The 14,053-nt window shown below is 38.7% G+C and overlaps 1 protein-coding gene and 1 long non-coding RNA gene across 7 annotated transcripts in view; one reads left to right on the forward strand and one right to left on the reverse strand.

The window, feature by feature from the left end:
• The window catches only part of FYN (FYN proto-oncogene, Src family tyrosine kinase), a 272,216-nt gene that overhangs the window by 91,719 nt on the left and 166,444 nt on the right, over positions 1-14,053 (reverse strand). The gene's annotated exons all lie outside the window — the stretch shown is intronic.
• The window catches only part of LOC127562103 (uncharacterized), a 41,545-nt gene that overhangs the window by 3,285 nt on the left and 24,207 nt on the right, over positions 1-14,053 (forward strand). The gene's annotated exons all lie outside the window — the stretch shown is intronic.

A 14,053-nucleotide genomic window follows, 5' to 3' on the forward strand; every position in this document is an offset into this window, starting at 1 on the left:
TTAGCAAGACAGGAATTTGAACTTGCATCCTCAGGTTCCAAGTCCAAAGCACTTTCCACTGATAGATGAAGCCTCCTGATGCAAGTAAATCTTAAAATAACTGTAAGAATCATGTTGAGGTTCCATTTTGAGAAAAAACATATTCTTAGAGATCAGTTCAATCTTTCAAAAATCTGAAATTAATTTTTAAATTGTACTTATTTGGGAGGGAGGAAACATGCCACTCTCATATCTAAGGCAAGAAGAAAGAGAAAGAAAGGAAGAGAAAAACCATGATATTTAAGTTTCTTATTTTTCCAGAATCCCTAAATCCCAATGTTTGCAGGATTTCCTTCCCACATGTCATTACAAAAGTCTGTGAGGGTCACCATCCCAGGCCCTCTAGCAGGGTGATGCTTCAGGATGTGAAGCCACATCCGGGAGATTCCTAGCTGAGGTCTCAGAGGCTGTTGGGTTCCGGGCTTGTCAGGCTCACATCTGTACACAGTGTTCCACAAAGCTGCCTTAAGGGGCTCACTGAATCAAGGGAAAAGCTTCCCTCAGAGTGGGTCGGGATCACATTGACAACATCTCTCTTCCCTGCCTGCCTAATCTCCTGGTAGCATGTAGTCACAATGAGAACAAAAATAAAATCTCTACTTCCCCCCATGGGGACATTTCAGACACTGTCTTGTTTTTTAGATAGAGAAGGGGATGCCCAAAGCTGCTTTAGGCAAGGAGTTACGGACAAATCCAAGCCTTCAGTAGGTAACTAAGCCATGCTCCCCAGAGAGCCCATGCTGAAGAAATGGAAGCAAGACTGGTGGGAAAGACCTTCAGTCTAAAGCAAATTGGATTATAGGGATTCAACAAGGTCTGCTTTTGACATATAGTAGCCCCTGACTGTGGGCAAACCACTTAATCTCTTACTGCACTTGCAGACAGTCAGCCCACTTGGCTGATTATATGGTAGGCTACAATATGCTATGGCTATATATAGCATGATTATTATATATGGAAAATTCTGTAAAGTATTCAGATACAGAATAACAACAAAAATGCAACAACTCCATTTTATTCTGCAATTTTTATGACTAATGTTGCCTAGAGTACTGAGAAGTTAACTAACTCAGGGCTATATAATCAGAATATATCAGGTACAATTTGAATACAGATCTCTCAGGTCAGTATCCACTAATTAATTTGTGATGTCTCAAAATATATAGAAGTGAAAGACAAGGCAATTTTGGGGGAGGCATGAGCAGCTGGTGGAGGTGGGGACTGGGAATGCACAGAAAATCAGGAAAAGTCTCTGAGTTTTGAAAGGAAGTTTAGGATTAATTGAAGTACATTTCAGGAATGGGCAACTGTGTGTAAAGAAAGGAAATAGAATGTTACATGTGAGGGACAGCAAATAGACCAATTTAGCTGTTAGATTTGTTTGTCTCTAAGATTGCAACTTATAGCTATCTGTAAGGCTAAAGGAAGATTGCACCCTGAGAGTTGCCTATACTTGATTAAATTATAGGACCTGACTCCTGTCCCCCTGCCCCCATCCTGCCAACCCCCAAACATACGCAGACACAAAGTTTTTACCACCATCAGCAATCCTTTCAAACTCTGCTTGAAATTGGCAGATCCCTCCATACTGCAAAAAAAGGTAGGGATGATCCTACTTCAAAGAGTTGGTGCATTTAACATGACAATGCTTTTGGTTTTATTTCATTAATATGGAATATCATAAGTCATTAATGATGCTATGGTTAATCTCAAATCAAAACAAATCTCAAATCAGTTGCACAATGAATGAAAATGAATTCATGTTATTTGGAGATAGGGGAGAGAAAGAGAAAAGGACAGAATTTAGAACTCAATGGTAAAAAAAAGTTTAGAAAAATCATGTAATTGGTAGAAGTTAAAATATTATATACTGAAACAATATAAACAAAGAATATTTTACTCCTGCAGGGGACTTCCTGTGCCACCCACCCTGACGTGGCTAGGCTTGTATTCTAGAATCCTGCCAATACAAGTATGAAATGTGGAACTTTCATGGGCATTCATTTTAACTCTTATTTTTACAGATGGAAAACTGAGGTCTGTGAGTGTTAGGTGGGTGCGTTGCCCAAGGTCACATGAAGTAGCAAATACTGAAAACAGAGTTTGTAGGCTGCCGAATCCAGACTCATAATAGCAATGAGAATTGCAAATGATCTCATATCATATGTGGATCAGCTGAATGAATCTTAGGACCTTTAGTTTGGAGAAAAGAAGAATTCAAATATATAGACGTTCTGGCTAGAAGGGCAAAACATGGAATAATGGTTGTAAAGGGAAGAATTTAGGCTTTATATTGGGAAATACTTCCTAGTGGTTGGAGCTGTCCAAAAGTGGAATTAGTGGATTTATTCTAGAAGTCTTCCAGCAAAGGACCACTGTGGATGTGTGGAGACTTTTTTGAGCATATTTTGGGGACTAGATGGTTTGGTTCCAACTCTAAAAATCTATTATCCTGTGACTTCTAATCACCAAATCTTAAATGGGCGAGTATAGTTTATGAGGTGGGTGACGCTGAAGAGTTTGGGGTAGGAGCTTGTGTGGGTGGATCCCTGTGTCTGTGGGAACAGCTTCAGATGTATGACTAAGTGGGGCCATGGCTGAGCCCCATCACTGACACCACACAGCCAGTGACAGTTCACTCTGCCTGGGTGTCAGGGCCATACCAGGTGGAGTGAGTCATCCTGTCTCTTGTTCTGGCCTGACATTCTGAATGAACAGTTTGGTGACAGTAGCAATTATACTGGCCTTCCTGACCCGCTTGCAGAAAGGGTGATCCAGAGCTCTGCAGCTGGGCCCTGTCTTAAGAAAAGGAAATTCTGTATTCAATGTTATGAACTTAGATTCAAAACATTGAAGCAAGAGCCTTTTTTGACCAACAATAGAGAATTCTTTTAAAGAAGGAATTTTTGTGGTGCATTTAAAGAAATGATTCCTAAAGCAAGCCATTCTCCAATTGAAAAATTATAAATGGATATGAACAGGCAATTTTCAGATGAAGAAATAGAAACTATTTCTAGCCATATTAAAAGATTCTCCAAGTCATTATTAATCAGAGAAATGCAAATTAAGACAACTCTGAGATACTACTACATACCTCTCAGATTGGCTAGGAGGACAGGAAAAGGTAATGATGAATGTTGGAGGGGATGTGGGAAAACTGGGACACTGATACATTGTTGGTGGGATTGTGAATGCATTCAGCCATTCTGGAGAGCAATTTGGAAATATGCTCAAAAAGTTATCAAACTGTGCATACCCTTTGATCCAGCAGTGTTTCTACTGGGCTTATATCCCAAAGAGATCTTAAAGGAGGGAAAGGGACCTGTATGTGCAAAAATGTTTGTGGCAGCCCTGTTTGTAGTAGCCAGAAACTGGAAATTGAGTGGATGCCATCAATTGGAGAATGGCTGAGTAAATTGCGATATGTTATGTTATGTTATGAAATATTATTGTTCTGTAAGAAATGATCAGTAGGATGATTTCAGAAAGGCCTGGAGAGACTTACATGAACTGATGCTGAGTGAAATGAGCAGAACCAGATCATTATATACATCAACAACAATACTATATGATGATCAATTCTGATGGACATGGCTCTTTTCAACAATGAGATGAACCAAATCAGTTCCATTTGTTCAATAATGAAGAGAACCAGCTACATCCAGCGAAAGAACTCTGTGTGAACCACAACGTAACATTTCCACTCCTTCTGTTTTTATCTGTTTGCATTTTTGATTTCCTTGTCAGGTTAATTTTACCTTATTTCTAATTCCGATTTTTCTCGTACAGTAAAAATAACTGTATGGATATGTATACATACATTGTATTTAACATATACTTTAACATATTTAACATGTATTGGTCTACCTGCTATCAAGCGGAGGGGGTGAGGGGAAGGAGGGGTGTGACGACCACACTAGCACTAGGACACCCCAGAATCAGCTGGAATCAGGATAAGCAAAAGTCCTTAGTCTTTATTCTTGGTCTTTAGACACAGGATAGAACAGGATGGAAGCAAAATCTCCACAACTGCCTTCTCCCTTGTCTACCGCAAAGAGTGACCCTGGCTCATCTTACTCTACCCCCTAGTCCCTCCTACAATCTGCTATACACCAGCCATTGAGCCAGCACAGGATAGTGGGAAGGGCCATTTTCCAAGCAAATGCCCATAGAGTATTGTCCAATTGGTCATTAGCCTCAAGTGCTCAGCAATCCTGAACTCAATGCATCAATTTAATAGTTTCAGCCCTTTACAGAGGGGGAAAGTTGGAACAGAAGGTTTTGCAAGGGTCATTGCTGAAAAATTGTCTTGTAAGTAAAAAGCAATTAAAAAAAGATTTTAAAAAATGATTCCTAAATGACTTTTTAGGAATACATGTTCTTCATAAATTGTAGTACTTCTATGGCATATTACTAATTCTTGATTTGTTGTTTTGGCCATTTCAATAGTGCCTGGCTCTTCATGACTCCATTTGGGGTACTGGAGTGAGGTACTATTTCCTTCTTCAGCTGAGGAAACTGAGGAAAACATGGTTAAATGATATGTCCAGGGTTACACAACTAGTGTCTGAGACAATATATTTTTCCCTTGCAATAGTTACATAAAGGTAGAATAGAAGCCAAGAGCCCTGTTTCCACTAAAAGAGGTGGTTTGGGAGGTGAGAGGGCTGTTTTTTAAGCTGTCATTTACCTATACGACAATAAAGAATACTTTGGGCACATATAAAGATTGCAGAATGAAACCTACTTTAAAAGTGCTGAGAGACTACTTTATAAGGCACAAGAAAAAGTAGAAATAAACTCCTTTGACCACCTATGGATATATCTTACAGGACCATCCTAAAAGTGAAGAGGATGGATAGTGGTACATACTAGACAGCAAAGAAATAGGATAATTCTAAGTTACACTCCAAGTTTGCTTAAGAGATTTCTGTTTGGCCCCCTATATCCTTTTGGAACAAGAGTCTTTATCTTGCTTCAAATAACTCCAGAAATGCAAAGCTTCATCCTTTACCTCTGCTTCTCTTTTTCCTTCTTTTTATTTTTCTGTTCCTTAACACTCAGATATTCAAAGTACTTAATAAAACAATGTAAATGATAATCACAAATGGTTGGATGTTAAAAAGTACAAGTGTGATGACCCTCCTCCCCCAAGTAGGGGAGGGAAAAGAATAACATTAATATAACATCTACTATACAGCAGATATTGTGCTAGGAACTTAAATATTATCTCATTTGATCTTCACCATATGCCTGTGGGGTAGGTGCTATAATCATCCCCATTTTACAGTTGAGGAAACTGAGGCAAACAGAGGTGTTAAGTGGCTTGCCCTGGATCACAAAGCTAATAAATATCTGAAACTTCATTTCAACTCAAAATATCCTGATTCCAGGCCAATGCCTTAATTCGTTATTGCCTCTAAGATAGAATGGATGGAGGCACTCAGTGAACAGAGTGCTGTGCCTGGAGTCAGGAGAGAACTGAGTTCAAATTCATCCTCAGACACTAGCTATGTGATCCTGGGCAAATCACTTAACTCCATGCCTTAATCCACTGGAAAAGAAATAGCAAACCATTCCAGTACGGGGTCCCAAAAAAATCAGACCAAACTGAACAAGAACAACCTCTCTGATAAAATGCAAACTCTTTTGTTTAGAACTAAAAGCTCTCCACAAACTGGTTTTAATCTACCTATCCAGGTAACCTATCAATGACATCTCCTTGTATACACCCTCCACTGGAGCAGAACCATCCTATATTTGCTTTTCTTCTCTCCCACCTCCATACTTAGGATATCACACAGGCTATCCTTTGTGCCTGGAAAATTCTCCACCCCTTAAAATTTTTAGCTGCATTCAAAACTCAGTTCAAGAGCCACTTTTTTTTTTTTTAAAGGATTCTTTCTTGACTCCTGCAGTCCTTCCTATTTCCCACTCAACCTAAAAAACTTATTTATTTATTCCTTCATTTATTTATTTATTTAGTATTTCCTTATCTCTGTGTGTGGGATTCAGGATTTGAATATGAGTATCCAAATGAAGGTGAAAAAAGGACAGTGCGTTCTAATCTCAGTTCAAGAGCCACCTTTTTTTTTTTTTAAAGGCTCCTTTCTTGACTCCCCAATCCTTCTTATCTCCCACTCAACCTAAAAAATCTTATTTATTCATTTATTTATTTATTATTTCCTTATCTGTGTGTGGGGGATACAGGATTTGAATGAGTATCTAAACGAAGGTGAAAATAAGGACAGTATGTTCTAATCGGGACATGACCTTATCTGTATGAACATGCTATATGGTATTCCAAAGGCTTTGTTGGGGTCTAGATAAAAAGTATTTTCCTTTTTCACAGGCTCCCTGTGCATTGGGTTACAGCTTTTAGAATATATATGGGGTGATACATGCATATATGAAGTGAGATACCAATTTATAAATGGAGTGGTTTGTAGCTCAGGGAAACTAGGGGCTCTTCTTATTGGCAGCCTTTCTGCCAGGTGAGGATGGGGGAGAAGGGTGTTAAGGGTGGTAGAGGGCCACGTGACTCATTATGACTCAGTTTTCACCACATCTGGAAGCAGACCTTTCAGTTTGTAGAAGAGGTGGCAGCATGGGAGTCACTCAAGAAGTGGGTGGTGAAGGCACTTTAGATGAATAGTTGTAGCAAATGTAACTGAAAGCCCAAAAAGTCAAAACAACACACAATCAAAGTAGGCCATTGTGGAGGAGGTGGCGGAGCCCAGGGCTGAGTCAACCCACCTCATCCTGGCCCAGGGCAGAGGAAAGGGAGGACCAGTCTTTATCTCTTTGGTTCTTCTCCCTTTCCAACTTTCCTCCTTTTCAGCTGTCCAGGATCTCGGTGGAAATTCAGCTTATCCTTCCATTATGTATCTTTTCATGGGGGCTTAGAGTGGGACAGAAAGCCAGGACGGCCTGCGGGGCCTAAAAGTTTGGTTCCCCTTTTCCCCCAATAGACTGACAATCCTGCACAAACACGCTTCTTTTCTAATGAGGGTCATCGGAGCATCTTTCTACTCTTTTTGTCAGTTGGCTGTAAAAAATAAACAAAAAACCGCAAAAAAAAAACCCAAATGCGGACTCTGATCACCACAGCCCCTAAGGAGAAACCGGGAAAGTCAGCGTCCTACTCCGGCAGCCGGAGCAGAGCCGGCCTTGTTTAAGGAGCAGTTGTTGTGGGGGAGCTGGCCTGGTGCAGGCGTGGGGGTGGGGTGGGGTCAGAGGTCACCTGGCAAAGCCGCAAGGAAATGCATCCGCACAAAGCGGCTGTTGGAGCAGGCGTGATCACACCCCTCTCCCTCCTCGCTCCCCCCCACCCCCCAATGAAAGCTGAGGAGCCTCCATCCACTGAGTCAAACAAAGGGGACTCTGCCGAGCCTCTATTCAATTTCCTTGCCAGATGATTCTGTAAACGTTCACAGACAGTGAATTCTTCTGCACTTTCCCCCATGTGCCAGTTCCAGTCAGAAAGACTGACATTCTTTAAAGAAATAGCCAGGAATTTGAGGGTGGGGAGAAATGGGGAAGGACTTTTTTTTTCTCACGGCTCCCCTTCTTTGCAGGAGTCTAGAGAATTACTTTTATGGGTCAATTTCTTTGGTTTCTCTATTTGTTGCTTTCTGAAGTCAAAGGCTATCACAATCCATTGCCCAGAAAATTTAGAGGGGAAGCCATCTGCGCTGTGTTTTGGAACGGAAGCTTATTATATTTTGGTAGAGAGCCCTGAAACTGACTTGGTGTTGAGTGTTGCACCCAAGACAGCAAAGAAATACTACCCCGGAGGTGACAACTTTTGCATCCCCTAGCAAGGATTTAGGATTTCAAAGCTGCCCTGCCGTGTGTTCTTTTGGGGGAGAATACAAATAAATAGGCAATAAGTGCATAATCTCCTTCAACCTGTGGTAGCCTCTACCACCAAGAGGGCAGCAATACCAAAGAAGGCTCATGTCCTCAACCTCCAAGTACTGGCCTGGAGCTTTCACAGATTAGCAGAACATTAAAAAGTAGTTGTTTTCCACCGCTTATCCCATATCCCAGTGAAAGTAAAGGAAAAGAAGGTAGAGTAAGACATCCTTATCATACTTTTTTTTTCTCCTCCAGTGAATATAAAAAGTAATAGATATTTTTTCTTCAGATACTTTTTTTTTTTTTTTTTTCTGAGACAATTGGGGTTGTCACTTGGCCAGGATCACACAGCTAGAAAGTATTAAGTGTCTGAGACCAGACTCTGTCCACTGCGCCATCTAGGGTGTGTGTGTGTGTGTGTGTGTGTGTGTGTGTGTGTGTGTGTCTAATGGTAGCCATTGGAGGAGAAGAACAGAAAGAAAAAAAAGCAATTTTATGATAACTTTATTATAGATTTAAAAGGAATAGCAAATTGCACATGATTTGCCATTTCATGTGCAATCCCCTTTTTTCAAATCTATGATTATGAAAAAGCCTGTTTTATTTTTTAAATTCAGAATAAAAATAAATAAAATTTAAAAAATAAAAGATAAGGACAAATGTGAGTCCAAAGTGGGCTTATAAGCATGCACACTTCACTGTTTCCAACATGAGAAATACTAGCCACAGAGAACTATCTACAGTCAGAGCTCATGATGAATATCTAGAGTTAGGGTTAACCTCAAATGCTAATGTGAAAAATGTGTGAGGAAGTAGTCTTTGTGCTTAAGCAAGTGCAAATGAGAAGAACATCATTTGTATTTACTCAATTTATTGGGATATCTACTTCCTGGGATTATAGATCAGATTTGCCTGTTTTGTCCTTTGAATATTGACATTCTAGTACTATTTCCCTGGATATGCTTCTTGCTTGCTGCATGATCATAAATGACTCCTGGCCTTGTACAACTCTGATTTGACTTCTGAGCTCTCATTACCAGAATCCTTATCAATACAGATGGTTGTATACCATCCTATTAGCAAAGCAATCTGTTCCATGGATGCTGTGTACCCTAACCTATAGCCATTCCTACTCCCACCCACAAAAGTAGCAACATTAAATAATTACTCTTTTTTTGGTAGAAAAAAATTTAATTGACCAAGTCAGACAAGAAACATGCAATTAAAGATGAAAAACATATTCACTTTTAGATGGATGTTTCCACTTGCATTAAACTCTTAACTTTGGCTAATTCCTGCTTGACTACTAATGAACATCAATCTATTATGGACCTTTAACTTTCTCTGGAAAAAAGTTTGTTGGTTTAAGTGCTTCTATAGCCTAATGCTATGGGTAATAGATTTTTGAGGACTAAAATTGATTTTAGTATAGTATTGCAGGATCACAGATTCAGAGAAACTTAGAGATCATCTAGTGAGCAGGAATTCTTCAACTTTTCCTTATATAATGATCCCTTTTGGCAATTTCTAATATTTAGCACAGTGCCTGGGACACAGTAGGTGCTTAATAAATGTCTATCAATTGATTGGTGAACCTTATGAAACTATTTTGGGCAGCTAAGATAGCATTCTGGACCTGATGTTAGAAAGACCCAAGTTCAAATTCTGGCCTCAGATACTTAGCAATTGTGTGACCCTGGGCAAATCACTTAGCCCTGTTTATCTCCATTTCCTTATTTATAAAATGAGTTGGAGAAAGAAACGGCACATAAGTCCAGTGTTTTTGCCAAGAAAACCTCCAAAAAGGGTCACAAAAAGTTGAATACAACTGAAAACAAATGGACTTATTCTTAGAATTATATTTTTAAATAATGGAAAAGAAATGCTAAATTCCAGTCAGAGGTTAGTGAAAATAAAGATGTAATTGTTTCTCCATATTGCTTCACAAGGATCTAACCTATGACCTCCTCAGGAGTCTCCCTTAAAATTGCTTCACTGACTCCTTAGGAAGCTGATTAAATAGCTGTGTGACTCAGGGCAATTCACTTAACCATGTTTGCCTCACTTTCCTCATCTGTAAAACAAGATGGAGAAAGATGTGGCAAACAACTCAGTATATTTGTCAAGAAAACCCCAAATGGGGTCATGAAGAGTAAGATCCAACTACCATCGGGTCCACGCCTCTATTGTACAAATGAGAAAACTGATCTCTAGCAATCTTGCCCAATTGTATAGGCAATCAATAAACCTCTATTAATGTTTCTTCTAAGTGCTGAGGCTGCCAACAAAGATAAAAAGTCTCTGCTTTCAAGGAGTTCACAGTCTAATATACAAACAACTAGATTTATTCCACTTACATTGCAACTTTCCCCATATGTATGAGAGTAAATGGGAATTTTGGGGAAGCTTTGCAGAAGCTGTGGATGACATACAAAAACCAGTATTTGACAAAAAAAAAAAATTAGAAACTCAGAAATGCATAAAATCTGTGTATAGTGTTGTATAAACATTAATATATTTTTATCTTTTAATACTATAATAATTCAGATTTCTTCTCTGCTACAAAAGGAAGGCCAAAAATTTTACAAGAATTTTCCAGATTTGGGGGGGGGGGGAAGAAATGATCCCCAATCCCCACAATGTGGAAGGGATACTACATATACAAACTAGTTATTGACAGGATATACTGGAAAAAGATAATAAATTATAGAATTCACCAAAATTCAAACAGTTTTTCTGTTGATTTGAAAACTTGTGGTCTTCTCATTGTACAACCCAAAATCCTCTTGTTCAAAAGGTGAAGAAACCAAAGCTCTAGAGCAGTGGTTCTCAAACTTTTGTTTTCAGTATCTTTATCCTATTAAAAATTATTGAGGATCTCTCCAAAGCATTTTTGTTTATCTGGATTATATTTATAGACATTTACCATATTGGAAATAAAAACTATTTTTGAATTTGTAGACCCTCTAAAAGGATTTCAGAGATCGCCATGATTCTCTAGACCATACTTTGAGAACCACTGCTCTAGAGAGACTAATATTCCTGTCCAATGGTACAGCTAATTAGTAGTGCAGTAAAGGCAGAGTCTTGACCTGTTGAGTTTGAGTTAAATACCCCACTGTTTACAAGCAATTCACTAACAAATGGAGTTCTGGATACAAGCTGAAACTTTTTAAAAGAACTATAAGATGTAGCATTATCTTTTGAGCTCATATAATCAACTTGTTAATTGCTTGCCTTATAAATCTCCAGGTGATCTAAGCCTGGCTTGCCCCATGCCCAACTTCTGATTCAAAGCAATCCAAATAGATTTGGAAGTGACAGAACCCCTAAATGACACACTCTGAAATGAACTTGCCATAACTCGTTCTGACAAAAGTCAGTGTAGTGGGGAAAAAAAAAATGGACTTGCATGTGCATCACATGTTCTTTCCATCATCATTATTTCAAGGCTTCTGTCTTTTACTTAGATACTATTCTTGTCCTTTTCTCCTTCACCACTATTAGGGTATTTTGCTTCTTCTTCTAGACTTGTATTTTCTAAATACTGTTCATAAAATAATAAGGTATAGTGGAAAAATGATGAATTGTGATTAAAGGACCTGGGTTCAAATTATAGCTATTAGTGTCCTTCCTTCTTAATTTATCTTCCCTAAAGCTTTATTTATAGTACTGAATTATTTGCGTGTTATTTCCTTACTAGAATGAGCTTCTTGAGAGCATGGATTGCTGTTTTTGCCTTTTCTCCTTCTAGACTTTAGCTTTTTGCCTATGTTTCTTCTCCATTTTTGGGATAGTTTACCTTATTGTAAAACAAAACAAAACCCTAATAACTTATGATAAACATATCTCCTTCTTAAAGTAGGTGATAAAAATTCCAATCACTGAGGTTGATTCTAGCCATGCTTGATTTTACTCCCCTTTTCACCACTTGAATAGCAACAGGGACTAAAGCCCATGTCCTGGAGGATTTAACCCTTTCAACTCCAGGATTCCCAACTTTCTTGTACCATCTCTGTGCCCTTCTGTTTCCCCTTGCCCCTTTGCTTTTCAATCTGGACCCAAAATTAAATCAGTACTGACACCACTCTCAGAAAGAGTGTGTCCATCTACTTCTAAAACTCCACTTTCCAAACCAAAATAGCTCTCCTAGCCACCTAATATGCATCAAGTACTTCTATTAAAATAGAAGGAATACGAAGATAGTAAATATCTTTTTAAATTTATTGATCAAGTGCTTAGCACAATGTTTGGCATATGGGATGTATGCTTAATATTTTTTCTTCATTAATTCAAGTTAAAAAAATAATCCTCCCCAAGTTCTCTGCTATTTTATTAATTTAAAGAAGTTGTAACATCTTAGAGTGAAGTGAGATTGATTTATTTTTTTTCTGGTTTATTCCAGAACTTCCCTTTGCAGGCTGATTGGCACTTTTCACTTTCTTGATTAAGAAAAGTTTACACTCAGGCTCTCAATTGAGAAACCAAATCTATGCTGGACACCGGGTGTACTCAGTACCATGGCTCCGAAGCTTCTGTAGCCATTTCCTTTTCTGTTTCAGCATTCCCTGAGGAGGAATTAGGGAGATGAGCAAATAAAATCTGACAGCTGTCAGGGTGACCTTGGAAATTTGCTGTCTGAGGACACAAAAAATTCAAATCAAAGTTGCTGAGACAGAGTCAAAAACAGAGGAGAAAGAGGCAGAGATACACACACACATACACATACACACACACAAAAGAGACAGAGAGAGATACAGAGAGACAATCAGAGACAGAGACAAAGACAGAGAAACAGAGATAGACACACAGAGAGACAGAGAGATAAAGAGAGGAGAAAGAGAGACAGTGTCAGAGTCAAACAAAGGAGAGAGACAGAGACAGAGACACATAGACACACAGACACACAGAAGCAGACAGGCAGGCAGACAATGAAGGAGGAAGGGAAAAGGAAAAGAGGGAGAAAGGAGAGAAACAGGAATAGAGAGAGAGAGAGAAACAGAGAGAGACAGGGATTGATTTTTTGTTCAGTCAAGTCCAACTCTTTGTGACAGATGCAGGAGTGGTCTGCCATTTCCTTTCCCAGCTCATTTTACAGATGGGGAATTGAGGCCAACAGGGTTAAATGACTTGTCCAGGGTCACACAGTGGATAGACAGTGACGTTTTCTTTCTGTTCTGTTAGTGCTCCTATATTAGTGGACAGGGACTGCTTCTCTGTAATTATCACCATCAATATCCTGACTAGTATTTATATAGTACAGGTTTGCTTTGTGTCTATTATCTCATTTGAAATTTTTTTTTTTTACGATATTCAGATAATCTTTTCTTCATCTAAAATAATTTCTTACTGATTTTGGAAGCATATCTTACAGTAAGTACTTCAGAATCCTTTAATCAATGTAAAAAGAATGGTAAAACACTTTGATAAGTTCAATTAAAGTTTTTCTTATAATGATAGACTATCAATCATTCAATCAATGAACATTTCTTAAGTGCTTAGTATTTGCTTAGTCCTGAGGAGACAAAGACAAATTTAAAATATCTCTGTCCTCAAGGAGTTTACATTCTAGTGGGGGAGATCATATAAACCTAAATCGACAGATAAGAAAACACCTCTAAATAAAATAAAATGAAATTCTTGCTCTTCTCTGCTGTGTGAAATTGCCCCCACCTGTTTCTGTCCAGCTCTCCTATTCAATCTCTTTAGTCACATAATCATTTTCTCCTTTTGTCTCTTTTGCTCAATTCCACTTTTCTCCTGCTGACCTCAGCCAACATCAATCATGAGCCCTGCTTTTTATCTTCCCACACCTTCCCACCAGGAACAAACAAATACAACAAACATAGTATGAGTTCCTATATTCCTGCTTTGTACATTTCTATACCCACTTCTATTTGTGAACTAAAACATACAGAGATCCTATTACTGTATGGCTACTGTTTGCATGTGTTTTTAAGCATCCAGCATGTACCAAAAGTTCTGGCTCATTTCCTTCTCCACCACAGATCTGTACCACTATTCTGTACCAACAATGTACCCATAGCTGACAATGACAAATAGCTTAGTATAGTTTCATCTTGGGAGGAAATGGGGATGAGCATAATCTATTTTAAGGAGGCAGACAATATAGGGGTTAAGAGATGGGAAGCAA

The sequence above is a fragment of the Antechinus flavipes genome, chromosome 4 (genome assembly GCF_016432865.1).
Source record: "Antechinus flavipes isolate AdamAnt ecotype Samford, QLD, Australia chromosome 4, AdamAnt_v2, whole genome shotgun sequence".
Classification (NCBI taxonomy): domain Eukaryota; kingdom Metazoa; phylum Chordata; class Mammalia; order Dasyuromorphia; family Dasyuridae; genus Antechinus; species Antechinus flavipes.